We start from the raw sequence: 20,953 nt of genomic DNA on the forward strand, positions 1-20,953 counted from the left end.
TCTCGCTGTCAGGGTTTCAAGCAAAAGAACAGTCTGGACTTGGTCTTGAAAGATGGCCCAATTCCGTTCTCAGAGAAACCTTTGAAAGAGATTGAAGAGACAGGATCCAAAGAAAATGATAAGTACCAATGGTCCCAAGAAAGGGAGTAATCAAAGGAGGGCCTGTTGGAACAAGTTTTGGGAAGTGTAAAGGTTTTGTAACTCTTTTCTGTGGCATTCAATTCTGTCTCTAAATTCTTTGACTCTGCCCTGGACTATGCCTGTTTCGTTAACAAAATAACAGCAGTCTTCCCCTAGAGAAAGGCAGGTCCCTCCCTTTTCTGTGGTGAGAAGGTCCAGGGCTCACCTATTTTGTAGGGCCACAGAAGCCAATGAGTTAATTTGTCTTTGGACTGAAACGAAGGACTCTGCTACTTGCTCCATATCCTCATTATGTTCTTGGGACAGTTTGTAGTAAAAATGGGCCAAGATCAAGATGCCTCCAATCCCAGTGCCTAGGGCTGCTGCTATGTCAGTCCCAATCAAGAGGGGGGCTATGACAGCTTGTCTTTTCCAAGGGAAAGTTTTCCTTGGGGATAGACTATTTGTTTTACTTCTTCTTTGAGGAATGTTAGACCCGGGGTCAGGAAGACCAAGATGCAAGGGCCAGGGGGGTCAAGGGGCAGACATGAATAGCATAGGTCCCACAGAGAAAGAAGATTCCTGGGTTGGTGCAATTATTTATGCTGTTCCAGAGAACCCAAGTGGAACAGAAGGAGGGAGCAGAGTTTGTAAGACCAGTGTACTTGGGACTAGAGTAGTTGATACAGGTTAGGTTTAAAGAGGCTGAGAGTAAGACATTGTCAGAGACTGGCCCAATAAGTTGTGTGGTTTTTTGTTGAGAAGGGGAGGTATAGTTGTTCTGTGACAGCCAGGTTCAAGGTAAAGGAATTGCTATGTGCAGTGAGGGAAATAGTGATATGTATATCCAACACTGGGATGTTTGTTGTGTGTACTGGAAGAATTGGAAAGAAGAGCTGAGAAGGCAGGTAAGGTGTTGGTTATCAGAGGGAGGTTTTAGGGGAGACTGTAATTGGGAAAGGAGGTCTAGGCATTTATAAGGCTCAGGGGTCACATGTAACTGGGAAATTAAGTTCTTTATAACTTGTTCTTGTTTTTTTTTTAATTTTTTTTTTTTTTTGATCTAGTATCCCACCCCCATCTGAGTACCCCCAGTGGGTAATGGGATAGAAACATATGTTTTTTTCCATTTGGCTTATGGCAGGTACTCACGAAACTTCCTCTCTTTTGTACTTTAACAGTGAATAGGTGTTTGGAGTTTCTCCCCATGAGGTTCATGGTGCGTGGTCTTGGAGCCATATTATAACATGAGGAATGAACATAGGAATAAATGTCTGAGCAGGGGCAGGGACTAGCCAGAAGGCTGGGGAGCACAGCAAGGATAAGGAACAGAGGAGCCATGATTCTGTTAGTTAGGCAGTGCAGAGGAGTAGAACACAGCTAACAACATAGGCAATACCAACAGAAAGATGAAGGATAAGTGACCAGTCCTGAGGGGAGACAGTTATTAGGCCTATAGCAAGGACTGAGATTCAGAGTCCAGTTATAGTTAGAGAGATGGGAAGAGACCAGTCAGGGCGAGGGGCAGAAGGTCCCAAGTTGGTGGTTGCTTGAATCTGAGGAGGAACAGTGCTCATTAGGATGTAGAATGATGTAGAGAATGAGAGTAAAGAAATCAGTTTCTTCTGGAGTCAGATTGTAGAAGGTTCCCTGAAGTCACAGTTGAGACACCAGTGTAGTCAGGCCTTTGAAGGAGGTTCCTGTCGGGGCGCTGGTCCAGAGGTCTTGTAGTAGCTGGGTCAGGAACAGCTGTAGGTTGAAGAGTGTCCAGATTATTCATTGTCTTCTTGGATGGTTGACAGAGGTTGTTGCCGGGTGATTTTTAAGGAGGTAGGCCCAGTGAGAGAGACCTGATAGGGGTCAGTTAAGGAGGGCAGCCCAGGATCAGAGGTGACCCATTTTAGGCGAGAGAGGTGTACCCAGGTGGTGACTCCAGTGGCTAATGGGATAGAAATATGCGGTTTTTTCTTTGTTTGTTTGGCAAAGGCAGTTTAATGTCTTAAGAAACTTGTATCATCCACAAAACTCTCTTCTACTTGCTACAAACCTTTTTTACACCTTCTGTATTCATCACTTTATTTGTCCATTCATAGAACAGCCATCTATAAGCCATACTTCCTTTTTCTCTTAATAAAATATAATTCTATTTCTTATACCTTTTTTAGTAAAAATATGCATCTTACTTTCTTTCAGAAACCATGAACTGTTGTTTAGCTCATTTATAAATCAACCTCAGCAATATTATCCAGAGACAAAGACATACACTGAGACATACATATATATCCAGACAGACAGAGATCTCACAGTTTTCTGCTTTAAGATTTAAAAGATCTGTTTGCCCTCTTTTTTTTTTTTTTTTTTTTTTGGCTTGAAGTTGTACTAATCTGTCTAAGGCTGACATCTCAGGCAAAGTGGGTTGTCTATTTCAATAGCGTGATAAGAGTTAACTGCAGGCTTTTGCCTAGGCATGTTTCTATTACATCAGGGTTGGAGCTGTTGGGTCAGGAACAGCTATAGTTTGAAGAGAGTCCAGGTCATTCAGTGTCTTCTGGGACGGTTGACAGAGGTTGTCGCCAGGTGACTTTTAAGGAGGTAGGTCCTGTGAGGGAGACCTGATAGGGTTCAGTTAAGGAGGGCAGCTCAGGATCAGAAGTGACCCATTTTAGGTGAGAGAGGTGTACCCAGGAGGTGACCTTCTCGAGTTTAGCTGCAGTTGGGGTAAGCAGGATGATTTTGAATGGTCCCTGTCACTTTGGGTTTAGGTCACCCTGGGGATCATCTGACAGATAGACCATGACTCTAATTTGTAAATGGGGCAAGGGGACTTGGGGGTCAGGGGCAGGCAGGTTGTGGTTGATGAATTTCCAGAGGGCATTGTGGAGTTCTGCCAGCAGAGGGGACTGTAGGAAGCTTGGTATGGGAGGAGGTTCAGCGGGGAGTCCAAGAGGGAGCGTGGGCCTTCTGTACATCACCTCAAAGGGGCTCAGCCCCAGGGGCTTTTGGGGCAAAGCCCGCACTCTGAGGAGAACAATCTGCAAAAGTTTAGTCCAATCCAGATGTACCTCGAGGGTTAATTTGGTAAGAGTTTCTTTGATTATTCTGTTCTTCCTATCTACCTTTCCTGAGGACTGGGGATGATATGGAATGTGAAATTTCCAGGGTATCTGTAAGAATTGGACAAGTTGTTGTGTGACCTTGGATGTAAATTTCGGGCCCTTATCAGGCTGTAGGGATGAAGGCAGGCCAAACCTGGGGATAATTTATGTGAGGAGGATTTGGGCCACAATGTGGGCTCTTTTGTTTGTAGTGGGAAATGTTTTTACCCATCCCGAAAAAGTGTCCACAAGGACCAAGAGGTATCTGAATCGCCGAACCGGGGGCATATGAGTAAAGTCTATCTGCCAATCTTGCACTGGGAGGCTCTCTTGCGTTTGATGGGTTGGAAAGGAGGTAGGTCTAAGGTTGGAATTGAGATTAATATGTTGACATGTTTGACAGGAGCAGGTAAGGTTATCTAAATATTGTTGGTCAGCAGTGGATATGGGGAAGTGGTTACAGAGGAGATGTTGCAGTGTCTTGGATGAGGAATGAAAGAGTGAGTGTAGATAAGAGAGGATTTTTCTGGTGGTGGGAGGGTCAGGTGGAGTCAGAGCCAAGATGACAGGGGACCGGAAGGAAGGATGGGACAGGGCTATCTCTTTTGTCTTCTGGTCTGCAGCACTGTTGTAGGCTGATATGTGACTTCCCTTTTGATGTCTCCTACAGTGGAGGATGGTAGCTTTGTTTGGTAAGAATGCTGCTTCTAGAAGTTGGTGGATTAGGTCTGAATTAATAATGGGGGATCCCTTTTGGGTTAGGAAACCTCTCTCTCTCTCCATATTAGGATGTTTGAGTGAAGTATGTTATAGGCATATTTGGAGTCTGTGTGGATGTTAACCCTTGGATTTTTAGCCAGAGTTACAGCTCTGGTGAGAGCTATCAGTTCTGCCTGTTGGGAGGTGGTGTGAGGTGGCAGAGGTGAAGCTTCAATTGTCTGGGTTCCGTGATTGTGACAAAGGTCCCCCTGGATGATGGCATATCTTTCTGCGAAGGGTGGGGATTTTTGAGAGCTGCCATCAATGAACCAGTGTGGGGTGTCTGGGTCTAGGATGGGCTGATCTGTTAAATGTTGAAAGGAGTTTTGGATAAGATCTACTGTTAGGCTGCAGCTATGTAGCAGAGGGTCTGTTGTAGAGGATGTGGGTAATAAGCTGACGGGGTTAAGGGGAGAGTGGGGGGAGAATGAGAGCCGAGGGTCGAGGAGAAAGGCATGTAGGACTTGCACCCTGGAAGGGGGAAGGAAGAGGAAAGCCCGATGTGATAGTAAGTCTCGGAAGGTGTGTGGAGAACAGACTGTTAAAGGGGCATGTCTAGAGAGTTTATTTGCTTCGGGTATGAGGGCTGCAATAGCAGCCATGACCTGTATGCAAGGAGGCCACCCTTGGTCACCCTTGGTCACCATGTCAAGCTGTTTTGACAGATAGGCTATAGGAGACCAGGTCTCTCCAGCCTGCTGACATAGAAGTCCCAGGGCCTGTCCTTGGTTGGAATGGGCAAAGAGAAAGAATGATCTGGTGTGATCTGGCAGGTGGAGAGTTGGCACTTGGAGGAGGCTCTGGGAGAGCTGGCGAATAGGATTGGCCAGCGAGGAGGGGTTAAAGAGGGACTCATCTGGACATCCTTCAGTAGCCTCATAGAGCAGCTTTGCAAGGAGGGAGAAGTTAGGGATCCAGATACAGAAAAAGTTTAGGAGGCCAAGTATAGACAGGAGTTCCCTTTTTGTTTTTGGAAGTGGACATTTAATCAAGGCCTGGATTCTATCTGGGGGAATAGTTCTTTGTTGGTGGGATATGGAGAGCACCAGGTAGGTGACGTTTGTCTGTACTACTTGGGCCTTGGATTGGGACACCTGATAACCCCAGGATCCCAGGGCCCCGAAGGAGTTTAGCGGTATGTTGGAGACAGAGTTTTGGGTTGGGCTACAAAGGAGGAGGTCATCTATATATTGACAGAGATGACTTGGGGCTAGGTCGAGTGTCTGTAGATCCTTTTGTAAAGCCTGTCCAAAAAAGTGGGGGCTGTCTCTGAACCCCTACAGGAGACATGTCTATGTTAGTTGTTGAGAAATATGAGTCTCAGGGTCTTGCCAGGTAAAGGTGAAAAGGGGTTGGGAGAGTGGTGGAGGGGGATAATGAAAAAGGCGTCTTTGAGATCTAATACTGTGAAGTGGCTTGCAGTTGGGGCATGGCAGATAGAAAGGTGTAAGGATTAGGGACTACTGGGAATGTTGGCATAATAGCCTCACTGATTTTTTTCAGGTCCTGGACCAGTCTCCAAGAGTTTGGTCACTTTCTTACTGCCAGAATAGGGGTGTCATGTGGTGAATGTATAGGAATTAAGATAGAGGCTTGAAGAAGATGGTCTATGATAGGCTTAAGTCCCTTGTGGGCCTCCGAGGTGAGAGAGTACTGTTGTTGGGTGATTATAGTCGAGGGGTCTTTTAGGGTAATGTGGACTGGGGGATGATGTTTGGCTATGGATGGGTGATCAGTGTCCCAGACTTGGGGGTCTAAGGCGGGTGGATCCAAGGGAAGGTCAGGGGTTAGGGAAAGGGACAGTCCAGGTGTCATCTGCATGCAGAATATAGAGACTGTATTGAGGGGGGTTATGGTAATAAAGACTCCCAATTTGGATAATAGATCTCTCCCCAGGAGTGCCATTGAGCACTTAGGCATTATGAGGAATGAGTGTATGAGGGTCGATTTTCTAAACTGATGGAGTAATGGAGGGCTGATTTTTGGCCTTAAGGGAACTCCAGAGACCAGCTTGATTGTGAGTTCTGAGTCTTCAGTTAGGCCAGAATAGGAAATTAGGAGAGAGAAAGTGGCTCCAGTGTCTACCCTAAATGAGGTCTTCTTTCCGGCCACTACCCCATCTACCCTAGGTTCCAAGCTCATGTCTGGGACACAGGCTGGGGGCCTGGAACTTGGGCCCCATTATTGAACAAACTCTCACAGTGTTGGGCTGGGGTTTTGGGGAGAAGTGGGGATCTCCTCAGGAGTGCCAGGGCATCTCTATGGACATTCCATTATCCAAGTCTGGGAGGTGGCAACCTCTCCAGGGGTGTCAGGGCATCCCTGGGGACAGTCCATACTCCAGTGTCCCCACTGGCCACAGGTCGGGCATGTTTTTGTGGGGGGCTGCAGGTTTGGGCATAACTTTGCCCAGTGTCCTGACTGGTTGCAATGGAAGCAGGGTCTGGGGGCAGGGGGAGGGGGGTCGTCTTAAGTCCCAGTCTGGGATGACTTGGGCCGGGCTGATCTCTTCCCTTAATTGGGCCGGGCTGATCTCTTCCTTTAATTGCTGCCGCCAAAAGGGCATATTTAGCTTTTCTCTCATGGTCTTTTTCTCTCTTAGCTTCTTCCTATCTATTATTAAACACCTTGAAGGCTACTTCTAGAAGGTCTCTTTGAGGGGTATCAGGGCCCTTCTCTAGTTGTCGAAGCTTGTGTCTAATGTCAGGGGCGGACTGGCTGATGAATTGAACATGAAGGTAGAGTAATCTAGCAGGGGTGGTGATATCTAGCTTTGGACTGTCTCTATGAGGCGTGCCAAGAATAAGGCTGGATTTTTGTCTGCCCCTTGGGTGATTTCTCTGATTTTATCATAATTGACATGGATATGAGTATTTTTCTGCATTCCTTCTAGAAGAAAATAATCATATGATTGAGTCTCTTGATACCTGGAGCATTGGGCTGGTAAGTCCAGTGGGGATCTAATTGAGGCACCGCCTCATCCGCAATTGTGCTATCCCAGTCTTGGTTATGTAAATGATCAGCATGAGCTTTTGCCACTTGACATATACAGTCTTTTTCATCTGGGGTGAGAGTGGCATTTAGGATATAATATATGTCACTCCATGTGAGGTTATAGGCCTGGGAGAGTCTCAGGGAATCTTTTCTGTATCTGGTAGGATTTTCAGAAAATGATCCTAACTTTTCTTCTATCTGGCTCATATCTGACAATGAAAATGGCACGTGGACTCGGGTGGGGCCCTCTGGCCCCACTACCTTTCTCAAGGGAAACATATGTTGGGTACGTGACCCTGTGGCAGGAGGGGAGGGAAGAGGGGAGGGGGAGTCAGGAGAGGTTTTGGGGTCAGTAGGTGAATTGGATGAGGGGGGAGGAGAGGGTTGGTGGGGTGAAGGGAGGGGGCTCGTCTACTGGGTCAAATTCTGGGAGTGTGGAAGGTTGTGACCAGCGGTTAGTTGAAGAAGACAAGCCTTTTTTTTTGGTAGGCAAGGTGCATAGAAGGACCTCATGGGTGGAGCAGTTCTTGCATGGGGAAGGCCTGCTCCGAAGGGCCCAAAAGGCTTGGGCATATGGTACCTCCGACCCTTTGCCATTCCATTTGAGGAAGTTAGTGAGATCTGATAAAATATTGAAATTGAAAGTCCCGAACTCAGGCCAGTGGTTTTGGCTGTCTAATTGGTATTGAGGCCAGATCTGTATACAGAGTTGGTTTAAGCAGTTAGCTTTGAGTTCAGTGAGAGAGAGCGGCTTGAGATTTTTGAGAACACAGGCCAGAGGGGAATCCTTTGGGACAGATTGGCCAGACCCCATAATTGAAAGGCAAGCAGAGGCTCCTGTTGGGAGCTCGAGTCATCACCTGTATTCGCAATAGGAGTTATGAAAAGAGAGCTCTATGTGGAGGTGGAGTGTCCCCCACTGTCACCTACAGAATGGCCCTAGGCTGGGGGTCCCTGGAACCCAGAGAGGACTAAGTTTTAGGGTGCCTCTAGAAAACTGTCTGGATTGGATCTTACCTTAATTTAGGGGCCAGCTTGAATGGAGTATTGCATGTAAAGCAGTCAAATGGCAAAAGGCCTCTGTCCTGGAGTTGGTCGGTCTCACGAAAAAGAGAGTGTAGAGAAAGCAGGAAGAGAGAGAGAGAGAGGCCAGTATTCTTCGGGGTATGTGGAAAACCAATAAAGCCCTTACACAGGATTTGTACTGCTCACAAAGGCACAGGGCGTCCTCTCGAGGAGGTCTTGAAACCCCGGGCAGGAAAGTGAGCTCAGCAGGCTTCCACACTCTGAAGAGCTGGCCAAGAAGGAGAAGGAACCTCAACCTCCCGGATTTAGGCACCAAAAATGTAAGGTATGGAGTTAGAGTAGGCGAGGGTCAGAAAAAAAATGAGACTGGCATTCTACAGGAACAGATCACCTTTAATGAGGTGAGAAGGGGCAGAAGTCAGATTAGCAAGCTGCTGCACTTATCTAAAAAAAGAGTAAGTATATATAGGCATGTATGTAGAAAGCTGCTGTCTTAAGGGGACCTTCTCTTCTCCAAGGTTGCTGGGAGTAGTTACCTCTTAAACAGCTGGGGCAAGGAGTTCTGGAGATCGGCCAGAGGCTGGGCTGGCTTGGAGCTGGGCGTAATCAACCTAATGTCTATTTTTCCTTCTGGTGAGAGAGTTCTTTGTTTTGCCTAGAATGGTTGGGAGGACCTGGAAGGGAGTTTTAATTCCAGGTTACCTTGAGCCATGCAACTTTCCTTCAACAGGGAAGTCTGGCGTGCTGCAATCCATGGGGTCTCAAAGAGTCAGACACAGCTGAGTGACTGAACAATGAATAACAACAACTAGGAGATTTGAAGTGGACAGCAATTCCTTAGCTAAACAAAAAACTGCTGTTAAGATCAGAGGAGTAGAGAACAGACTTGTGGAGAAAGGAGGGGAAAGAGAGGGTAGAACTAATTGAGGAAGTAGCATTGCCATATATACACGACCATGTGAAAAATAGATATTGGGAAGCTGCTGTATAACACAGGGAGCTCAGCTGGTGCTCTATGACCTCCTAGAGGGGTGGGATGGGGTGGGAGGATTGAGGCTCAAGAGGGAGTGGATATATGTGTATCCACAGGACTTCCTGGGCAAGAATACTGGAGTGGGTAGCCATTCCATTCTTTAGGGGATCTTCCTGGCCCAGGGATCAAACCCAGGCCTCCTACATTTCAGGCATATTCTTTACCATCTGAGCCACCAGGGAAGCCGTGTGTGTGTGTGTGTGTGTGTGTGTCTGTGTTTATGTCTGATTCACATTGTTGTATAGCAGAAACCAACATGACATTGTAAAGCAATTTTGCTCCATTTAAAAAAAAACAGCTCAGGGAAAATAATGGACTTTAAGTGGTTTGTAAACTGTAAACCACATCATAAAATTTATCATCGTGATCTGCTTTTCTGTGCCCTTCCTGAGAGGGAAATTTGCTTCTGGCCTGTTGAGATGGTCTGGGTCAAAGAGGTGCCAAATGATGGATAAGAGTTAGAAGTTGGGCCCTGGGGCAGCCATGCAGGTCAATCAGAAAGGCCGTCACCCTTGGTAGCACTGGGCAAACTTATCCTGCTTCTGCCTCAGACTGGTCCCTGGGAAATCAGTAGGGCAGGGAGATTCTTGATTTATAGGCAGGTTTCTATGGAGAAGCAGTTTCTCTGGTTTACTAAGAATACACTGCCTTGGCTTTGGACACTAGAGCCAAAAAAAACATCATTACATATAAACAAACATGGAAATCAATTTATGGAGGAACAAACATGGAAATATTTTGTCATTATATTGTGCCTGTGTACCTTAAATCCTCTCATGCATTTATTCCCACCCCTCTTATTGGTATTAATAACATGGTAGCTGTGATCTTTTCTTATATATTGATTGTCAGCTTTTGACTGACAAATATTCCCAGCCTAAACACAACTGATGAGCTCTGGTAAAGTATAGTAGAGAAGGAAACAGAAATCCCATCATCCTGTTAGCCCTCCTGTGTGTGGTCACTGAGGGGCAAAAATGGCATCGACAGGAAGGCCAGGTCCCACTGAGAGTCCATGGGGTTTTGATGCCAATTCCCATCCAGACAAACACCAGCAAACCTGGTAAACTGGACTAAACCTTGTAGTTTATCTTTCTCAAGGGTTAGAATTTTAAAATATAAATATCTCAGAACAAAAAGACACTTGAGGACATGGGCCTTTTCATCCCTGTTGCTTGGGATTTAGAGAAAAGCTAAATCATGGAACCATTAGAAAGGGAATCAGGAAGAAAAGGCAAGAGAGAAGGAGTGAGAGAGTCTGGCTGGAGCTAGCCTAAGCCTGTCAGAGTCAAGAGTAAGTCTGGGAGAAATGGTTGTGTGTCCTGAAGTGCACGGAAATGATTTGCACTAGAGTAGAAAATGAGAAGCCCAGCTGCCCACCAGAGTGCACTTTCTTTGTAACCTCTTGAAAAGTTTCATCTCTAGAAAACACCTTAAATGACATTTCTGAAATGAAACCAATCAACCCAGACCTTGAACTTCCTGAGTATCTGAGACCTTGTCATCCACTCTGTGTTTCTGCAGTCAGATCATCCTCATAGGAGACTGCAAATTGGCCAAAATATTTTCCCTGATCTACTCAGTCTCAACTGTTAAATGAACTCTGTTGAATCATCTCCAAGGTCCATTCATGCTCTGCTGTGCATTTTCCATGATTTACTAGAGTCGTGTTTACTAGAGTCAGTAGGGCAGGCATTTACCTACTCCCTGTGGAATCAATGGAAAAGTCCTGGACCCTCATCCTGCTCTAATAGATGCAGTGGGACCCAGACCCAAGTAGCATGTGATCACAATTAACTAGAAAGCTATAGGACCCAGGGCTGGGAGTAACTGAATTTCTGAACTTGCAAAATGTCTCTCTTTTTCCTCAAAGTTCATATTTCGAGGGAAACTCTAAACTATGAATTCTCTACTGTAAAAGCATTACACAAGTATTTTGTTTTCTGTCCTTTTGTAACTCTCTTATTCCTCATCTATTTTGGAAGCTCCAGGTCATCTTTCCCTCTTCCTTTGTGTCTGTATCTGACACATATCATACCAGCACATGACATGTTCTGTGACATTGTGGATGAGATGCAGATATTACTGGAAAGCACCCAGGCTGTGAATATTCCCTTCACCCTCGCCCTCCCTTAGAGACACTGACATGCACAGGCTGCTGTGTTATTTAAAGTCACGTTTGAGGCTGGCCTTTTACAAGTAGATGAGGAGCAGAGCACTCAGGATATCCTGAGTTGTATAGAAACATATTCGGGTCAGGCATGACTGGAGGACATTCACCAAGGAGGGCTTCTAGCAGAGGAACCACTTCCCACGCCCCTATGTGTTTACAGACGGGAGGCAGGAGCTGGCAGACGACTAAGAAACAAGGACAGTGTCCTAGGTGTTTCTATCTTTGCCCTGGGAACACCAGAGCCTACCTCCATGTCAAGCTCTTCTCCCTGTGATCTAACTCAAACTTGCTTTTTGCTAAGCTACCAAGAAGGAAGGAGAAGGGCACTGAGGATGAGTGTCCAGGGACATTGTTCCATGTCAGTCATCCCAAGTTCCAATCTATTTTCTCTTCTTAGCAAGATGACACTACTATGTTGCAAATTCTCTCATTCTTGTAAAGAATTCAAGTCAGTCTTCCAGGGAGCCCCTTATGGTTCATATTTAACATATTTTGTTTAATATATTAAGTATTTATATATAATATATATATTAGATTTAAATTATATATTATATAAATATATATATATTTGTGGTATAAATATATATGTAATATATCTATATTAAATCAAGTTATAGTTTCCTTTACATATAATACACTAAAGTGTAGTTGTAGTCTTAGAAATGTACAACCCACCAAGTATGAACCAGAAAGAAATAGAAATTATATAGAGACCAATCACAAGCACTGGAATTGAAACTGCAATAAAAAAATCTTCCAGAAAACAAAAACCCATGGCTGGATTGCTTCACAGGCACATTCTATCAAATGTTTAGAGAAGAGCTAACATGTATTCTGCTCAAACTCTTCCAAAAAATTGCAGAGGGAGGAATACTCCCAAACTCATTCAATTAATATGAGGCCATGATCACCCGAATACCAAAACAAGACAATGATACCACCAAAAAAAAAAAAATATTACAGGCCAATATCACTGATAAACATGTCAAAAACAGACTCCAACAACACATTGAAAGGATCATATATGGTGATCAAGTGGGGTTTATCCCAGAGATGCAAGGATTCTTCAAAATATAAAAATCAATCAATGTGATACACCATATTAAGAAACTGAATGATAAAACCATATAATTTCACCAGATGCAGAAAAAAGCATTTGACAAAATTCAACATTCATTTATGATAAAAACTCTCCAGAATATGGGGATAAAAGGAACCTACCTCAACATAATAAAGTCCTATATGATAAACCCACAGCAAACATTGTTCTCAAAGGTGAAAAACTGAAAGCATTTTCTCTAAGATCAGGAATAAGACAAGGCTGCCCACTCTCACCACTATTATTAAGTATAGATTCGGAAGCTCTAGCCATAGGAATCAGAGAAGAAAAAGATATACAATGAATACAGATTGAAACAGAAGTAAAACTCTAACTGGTTGCAGATGACATGATGCTATACATAGAAAACCCTAAAGATGCCATCAGAAAATTACTAGAACTAATCAATGAATTTAGTAACACTGCAGGATACAAAATTAACACACAGAAATTCCTTGCATTCCTAAACACTAACAATGAAAAATCAGAAAGAGAAATTGAGGAAACAATCCCAATTACCATTTCAACAAAAAGAATAAAATACCTAGGAATAAACCTAAGGAGAAAAAAGCCTGTATGCTGAAAATTATAAGACATTGATGAAAGAAATCAATGATGACATAAACAGATGGAAAGATATAGCACGTTCTTGAGTTGAAGGAATCAATATTGTGAAAATGACTATACTACCCAAAGCAATCCACAGATTCAATGCAATCCCTATCAAATGACCAATGGCATTTTCCACAGAACTAGAATACAATTTTACCATTTGTGTGGAAATACAGAAGACTCCAAATACCCAAAGCAATTTTGAGAAAGAAAAATTGAGCTGGAGGAATCAGGTCCCATGACTTTAGGCTATCCTACAAAACTACAGTCATCAAGATACTATGGCATGAAAATAGAAATGTACCTCAGTGAACAGGATAGAATGCTCAGAGATAAACCCACATACCTATGGGGAACTTATCTTTGACAAAGCAGGCAAGAATATACAATAGAGAAAAGGCAGCTGCTTCAGTAAGTGGTGCTAGTAAAACTGTACAGCTACATGTAAAATGATGGAAGTAGAACACGTACTAACACCATACACAAAAATAAATTCAAAGTGAATTAAAGATCTAAATATAAGGACAGAAACTATGAAATTCCTAGAGGAAAACATAGAACACTCTTTGACATAAAGAGCAGCAAGATCCTCTTTGACCTACCTCATAGAGTAATGGAAATAGAAACAAAAGTAAACAAATGTGACCTAATTAAACCTGAAAGCCTTTGCACAATAAGTGAAAGTGAAGTCACTCAGTCGTGTCCAACTCTTTGTGACCCCATGAACTGTAGCCTACCAGGCTCCTTTGTCCATGCGATTTTCCAACCAAGAATACTGGAGTGGGTTGCCATTTCCTTCCCCAGGAGATAACAAATGGGACCTAATTAAACCTGAAAGCCTTTGCACAATAAAAGAAGTTATAAATAAGATGAAAGACAACCCTCAGAATGGGAGAAAATGATTACAAATGAAGCAACTGACAAAGGATTAACCTCCAAAATATACAAGCAGCTCAGGCAACCCAATATCAGGGAAACAAACAATCCAATAAAAAAATGGACAGAAGACCTAAGCAGACATTTCTCCTGAGAAGACACCACAAATGGCAAATAAACACATGAAAATAATGCTCAACATTGCTTATTACTAGAGAAATGCAAATCAAAACTACAAAGAGGTATCAACTAACACTGGTCAGAATGGCCATCATCAAAAAATCTACAAACAATAAATGCTGGACAGGGTGTGGAGAAAAGGGAACCCTCTGGCATTGCTGGTGGGAATGTAAATTAATACAACCACTAAGGAGAACAATATGGAGATTCCTTAGGTGGGGGGGGGGTACAGGGGGACTAGGAATAAAACTACCTTATAACTTAAAACTCAACATTCTAAACACTAAGATCATGGCATCCAGTTCCATCACTTCATGGCAAATAGACAAGGGGAAAATGGAAACAGTGACAGACTTCATTTTCTTGGGCTCCAAAATTACTGAAGACGGTGACTGCAGCCATGAAATTAAAAGATGCTTGCTCCTGGGAAGAAAAGCTATGATAAACCTAGATGGTATATTAATAAGCAGAGACATCATTTTTGCCGACAAATATTCATACAGTCAAAGCTATGCTTTTTTCAGTAGTCATGTACAGATTTGAGAATTGGACCATAAAAAAGGCTGAGCACTGAAGAATTGATTCTTTAGGACTGCAGTGCTGGAGAAGACTCTTGCGAATCCGTTGGACAGCAAGGAGATAAAAAAGGATCTCCTTTAGTCTGATTAAAGGATTTCCTTTAGTCCAGGAAATCAATCCTGAATATTCATTGGAAGGAATGATCATGAAGCTGAAGCTCCAATACTTTGGCCACATGATGCGAAGAGCTGATTCACTGGAAAAGACCCTGATGGTGGGCAAGATTGTGGGCAGGAGGAGAAGGGGGTGACAGAGGATGAGAAGGTTGGATGGCATCATCGACTCAATGGACATGAGTTTGAGAAAGTTCTGGGAGATAGCAAAGGACAGGAAAACCTGGTATGCTACAGTCCATGGGGTTGCAAAGAATCAGGCAAGACTTAGCGACTGAACAGCAACAATAATCCAGCAATCCCACTCTTGGGCATACACCCTGAAAAAAACGTAATGCAGTAAGATACTTGTACCATAATGTTCATTGCAACACTATTTACAATAGCCAGGCCATGGAAACAATCTAGATGTCCATCAACAGATGAATGGTAAAGAAGTTTCAGTGCATATATACAATGGAATATTCAGGTCAGTTCAGTTCAGTTCATTTCAGTTCAGTCACTCAGTCGTGTCTGACTCTCTGCGACTCCATGAATCGCAGCACGCCGGGCTTCCCTGTCCATCACCATCTCCCGGAGTTCACTCAAACTCACGTCCATCAAGTCGGTCATGCCATCCAGCCATCTCATCCTCTGTTGTCCCCTTTTCCTCCTGCCCCCAATCCCTCCCAGCATCAGAGTCTTTTCGAATGAGTCAACTCTTCACATCAGGTGGCCAAAGTACTGGAGTTTCAGCTTTAGCATCATTCCTTTCAAAGAAATCCCAGGGCTGATCTCCTTTAGAATGGACTGGTTGGATCTCCTTGCAGTCCAAGGGACTCTCAAGACTCTTCTCCAACACCACAGTTCAAAAGCATCAATTCTTCGGCTCTCAGCTTTCTTCACAGTCCATCTCTCACACCCATACATGACCACTGGAAAAACCATAGCCTTGACTAGACGGACCTTTGTTGGTAAAGTAATGTCTCTGCTTTTCAACATGCTATCTAGGTTGGTCATAACTTTCCTTCCAAGGAGTAAGCGTCTTTTAATTTCATGGCCGAAGTCACCATCTGCAGTGATTTTGGAGCCCAAAAAAATAAAGTCTGACACTGTTTCCACCGTTTCCCCATCTATTTCTCATGAAGTGATGGGACCAGATGCCATGATCTTCGTTTTCTGAATGTTGAGCTTTAAGCCAACTTTTTCACTCTCCTCTTTCACTTTCATCAAGAGGCTTTTTAGTTCCTCTTCTCAGGCATAAAAGGAATAATTTGATTCCATTGAAATGAGGGGGATGAATCTGAAGGCTGTTATACAGAGTGCATTAAATCACAAAGAGAAAAACAAATATTGTATATTGATGCATATGTATGGAATCTATAAAAACGGTGTGGATAAACCTATTTGCAGGACAGGAATAGAGACATAGATGTAGTGAACGGACTTGTGGACACAGTTGGGGAAGGGAAGAGTAGAACATACTGAGAGTAGCATTAATATATATACACTACCATGTGTAAAATAGATAGTTACTGGGAAGATGCTGTATAGCACAGGGAGCTCAGCCAGTGCTCTGTTACAACCCTAGAAGGGTGGGATGCAGGGGTGCAGGAGCGAGGCTCAAGAGGGAGAGGATATATGTATAATCATAGCTGATACATGTTGTTGTCTGACATAAACCAACACAACATTGAAAAGCAATTATCTAGTTAAAAATAAATTTAGGAAAGAAATCATAAAAATCCAAGCAGAAATAAATGAAAAAGAAATGAAAGAAACAATAGTAAAGATTAATAAAACCAAAATGGTTATTTGAGAAGATAAACAAAATTGACAAACTTTTAGGCAGATTTATCAAGAAAAATAAGACTCAAATCAACAAAATTAGAAATGAAAAAGAAGAGGTTACAACAGACAATACAGAAATACAAAAGAATAGAAGAGACTATTATGAACAACTCTATGGCAATAAAATAGATAACCTGGAAGAAATGGACAGATTCTTAGAAAAGTTCAATCTTCCAAGACTAAACCAGCAAGAAGTAGAAATCATGAACAACCCAATTACAAGCACTGAAATTGAAGCTGTGATTAAAAATCTCCCCCAAAACAGAAGCCCAGGACCAGATGGCTTCACAGGAGAATTCTATCAAACATTTAGAAAAGACCTAATACCTGTCCTTCTAAAACTCTTTCAGAAAAATTGCAGAATAAGGAACATTTCCAAACTCATTCTATGAGGCCACCATCACCCTGATACCAAAACCAGACAAAGACAACACAAGAAAAGAAAACTAGCATCCAATATCACTGATGAACATAGATGCAAAAATCCTCAACAAAATTTTAGCAAACAGAATTCAGCAACACATCAAAAAGCTCATGTATCATGATCAACTTGGGTTTATTCCAGGAATGCAAAGATTCTTCAATATACACAAATCAATTGATGTGATACACCATATTAACAAATTGAAAGGTAAAAGTCATATGATCATCTCAAAAGATGCAGAAAAAAATCTTTGACAAAATTCAGCACCCATTTATGATTAAAACTGTTCAAAAAATGGGCATAGAAGGAACCTACCTCAACATAGTAAAGGCCATATATAATATGCTTACAGCAAACATTATTCTCAATGTTGAAAAAACGAAAGCAGTCCCCCTAAGATCAGGGACAAGACAACTGTGTCCACTTCCACCACTATTAATCAACATAGTTCTGGAAGTCCTAGCTACAGCAATCAGAGAAGAAAAGGAAATAAAAGGAATCCAGATTGGAAAAGAAGAAGTCAAGCTCTCACTGTTTGCAGATGACATGATACTGTACATAGAAACCCCTAAAGATAGTATTAGAAAATTACTAGAGCTAATCAGTGAATTTAGCAAAGTTGCAGGATACAAAACCAATACACAGAAATCACTTGCATTTCTATATACTAACAATGAAAAATCAGAAAGAGAAATTAAGGAATCAATGCCACTCACCATTGCGACAAAAACAAGTAAATATCTAGGAATAAACTTACCTAAGGAGACAAAAGGACTGTACACAGAAAATTATAAGACACTAATGAAAAAAATCAAAGATGACACAGACAGATGGAGAGATATTCCATTTTCCTGGGTAGGAAGAATCAATATTGTGAAAATGTCTATACTACCAAATACAATCTACAGATTCAATGTGATCCCTATCAAATTACCGATGCCATTTTTCACAGAACTAGAACAAAAAATTTCACAATTCATATGGAAACACAAAAGACCCCGAATAGCCAAAGCACTCTTGAGAAAGACTGAAGGAAGAATGGAGCTGGAGGAATCAACCTTCCCGACTTCATATTATACTACAAATCTACAGTCATCAAGACAGTATGGTACTGGCACAAAAACAGAAATATAGACCAATGGAACAAGATCAAAAGCCCAGAAATAAACCCATCACCTATGGGTAACTTATTTTTGACAAAGGAGACAAGAATATACAATGGGACAAAGACAGCCTCTTCAATAAATGGTGCTGGGAAAACTGGACAGCTACGTGCAAAAGAATGAGATCAGAACACTTCCTAACACCATACACCAAGATAAACTCAAAATGGATTAAAGACCTAAATGTAATACCAGAAACTATAAAACTCTTAGAGGAAAACACAGGCAGAACACTCAATGACATAAATCAAAGCAAGATCCTCTAGGACCCACCTCCTAGAGTAACTGAAATAAAAACAAAAGTAAACAAGTGGGACCTGATTAAATTTAAAACTTTTGCACAGCAAAGGAAACTATAAGCAAGGTGAAAAGACAACCCTCACAATGGGAGAAAATAATAGCAAATGAAGCAGCTGACAAAGAATTAATTTCCAAAATATACAAGCAGGTCATATAACTCAAAACCAGAAAAATGAACAACCCAATCAAAAAGCAGGAAAAAGATCAAAACAGACATTTCTCCAAAGAAGACATACAGGTGGCTAACAAACACATGAAAAGATGCTCAACATCGCTGATTATTGGAGAAATGCAAATCAAAACCACAATGAGATATCACCTCACACCAGTCAGAATGGCCATCAACAAAGTCTACAAACAATACTTGCTGAAGAGAGTATGGAGAAAAGAGAACACTCTTGCATTGTTGGTGGAAATGTAAATTGATATATCCACTATGGAAGACCATGTGGAGATTCCTTTAAAAAAACTAGGAGTAAAACCACCATGACCCAGCAATCCTACTCCTGGGCATATACCTTGAGGAAATCAAAGGTGAAAATGACACCTGTATCCCATTGTTCATTGCAGCATAATTTACAATAGCTAGAGCATGGAAGCACCTAGATGTCCATTGACAGATGAATGGATAAAAAAGCGTAGTACGTATACACAATGGAATATTACTCAGCCATAGAAAAGAACACGTTTGAGTCAGTTCTGATGAGGTGGCTGAACCTAGAACCTATTATACAGAGTGAAGTGAGTCAGAAAGAGAAAGATAAATATCGTATTCTAACAGATATGTACGGAATCTAGAAAAATGGTACTGAAGAATATATTTACAGGGCAGCAATGGAGAAACAGACATAGAGAATAGACTTATGGGCATGGGGAGAGGGGAGAAGAGGGTGAGACGTATGAAAAGAGTAACATGGAAACTTACATTACATTATGTAAAATAGATAGCCAATGGGAATTTGCTGTATGACTTAGAAAATTCGAACAGGGGCTCTGCATCAACCTGGAGAAGGTGGGATGAGGAGGGAAAATAAATAAATAAACAAATTTAAAAAGTAAATAAAGTGTAATTATAATGCTGTAATACTTTCTACCAGACCACCTGACCTGCCTCTTGAGAAACCTACATGCAGGTCAGGAAGCAACAGTTAGAACTGGACATGGAACAACAGACTGGTTCCAAATAGGAAAAGGACTACGTCAAGGCTGTATATTGTCACCCTGCTTATTTAACTTACATGCAGAGTACATCATGAGAAACGCTGGGCTGGAAGAAACACAAGCTGGAATCAAGATTGCTGGGAGAAATATCAATAATCTCAGATATGCAGATGACACCACCCTTAGGGCAGAAAGTGAAGAGGAGCTAAAAAGCCTCTAGATGAAAGTGAAAGAGGAGAGTGAAAAAGTTGGCTTAAAGCTCAACATTCAGAAAACGAAGATCATGGTATCTGGTCCCATCACTTCATGGGAAATAGATGGGGAAAGAGTGGAAACAGTGGCTGACTTTATTTTTCTGGGCTCCAAAATCATTGCAGATGGTGACTGCAGCCATGAAATTGAAAGATGCTTACTCCTTGGGAGGAAAGTTATGACCAACCTAGATAGCATGTTGAAAAGCAGAGACATTACTTTGCCAACAAAGGTCTGTCTAGTCAAGGCTATTGTTTTTCCAGTGGTCATGTATGGATGTGAGAGTTGGACTGTGAAGAAAGCTGAGCGCCGAAGAATTGATGCTTTTGAACTGTGGTGTTGGAGAAGACTCTTGAGAGTCCCTAGGACTGCAAGGAGATCCAACCAGTCCTTCCTAAAGGAGATCACTCCTTGGTGTTCATTGGAAGGAATGATGCTAAAGCTGAAACTCCAGTACTTTGGCCACCTCCTGTGAAGGGTTGACTCATTGGAAAAAACTCTGATGCTGGGAGGGATTGGGGGCAGGAGGAAAAGGGGACGACAGAGGATGAGATGGCTGGATGGCATGACCAACTTGATGGATGTGAGTTTGAGTGAACTCCAGGAGTTGGTGATGGAGAGGCCTGGCATGCTGTGATTCATGGGGTTGCAAAGAGTCGGACACGACAGAACGACTGAACTGACTGAACTGAACTGAATACTTTCTCAGACTTAGCCTCTAGTTATTTCTCTACCCTTTTTCTATGTCATTTGATCTCTTCCTCACTGGGTTCACAGCGCAAATACTGTCCTTCCTATAGACCACAGGAAATGGAGTTCTTAACCACAGTTATCTGAAACGTTATGCTCTGAAGGAAATATGGCATACACTTCCTTTAATATTCAAAAGTGCACTTGCAGATAAGTAGTATTTTTTAAATCTTAATAAAGTCTAAATTATTTTTTTGTTTCACAGAACATGCATTTTGTATTTATTAAAAATCATTGACAAGTGCTGGATGTCATCTCAATATTTTCCTATGTTATCTCCTAGGAGTTTCTGTTTTTAATTTTACACATAAGTCTGTGATCCATTTTGAGTCAACTTTTGTGAAAACTGTAAGGTATGTTTCAAGATTCATTTTCATGGGCACATCCAGTTGTTCCAGCACCATTTGTTATGAA

The sequence above is a fragment of the Budorcas taxicolor genome, chromosome 3 (genome assembly GCF_023091745.1).
Source record: "Budorcas taxicolor isolate Tak-1 chromosome 3, Takin1.1, whole genome shotgun sequence".
NCBI lineage: Eukaryota > Metazoa > Chordata > Mammalia > Artiodactyla > Bovidae > Budorcas > Budorcas taxicolor.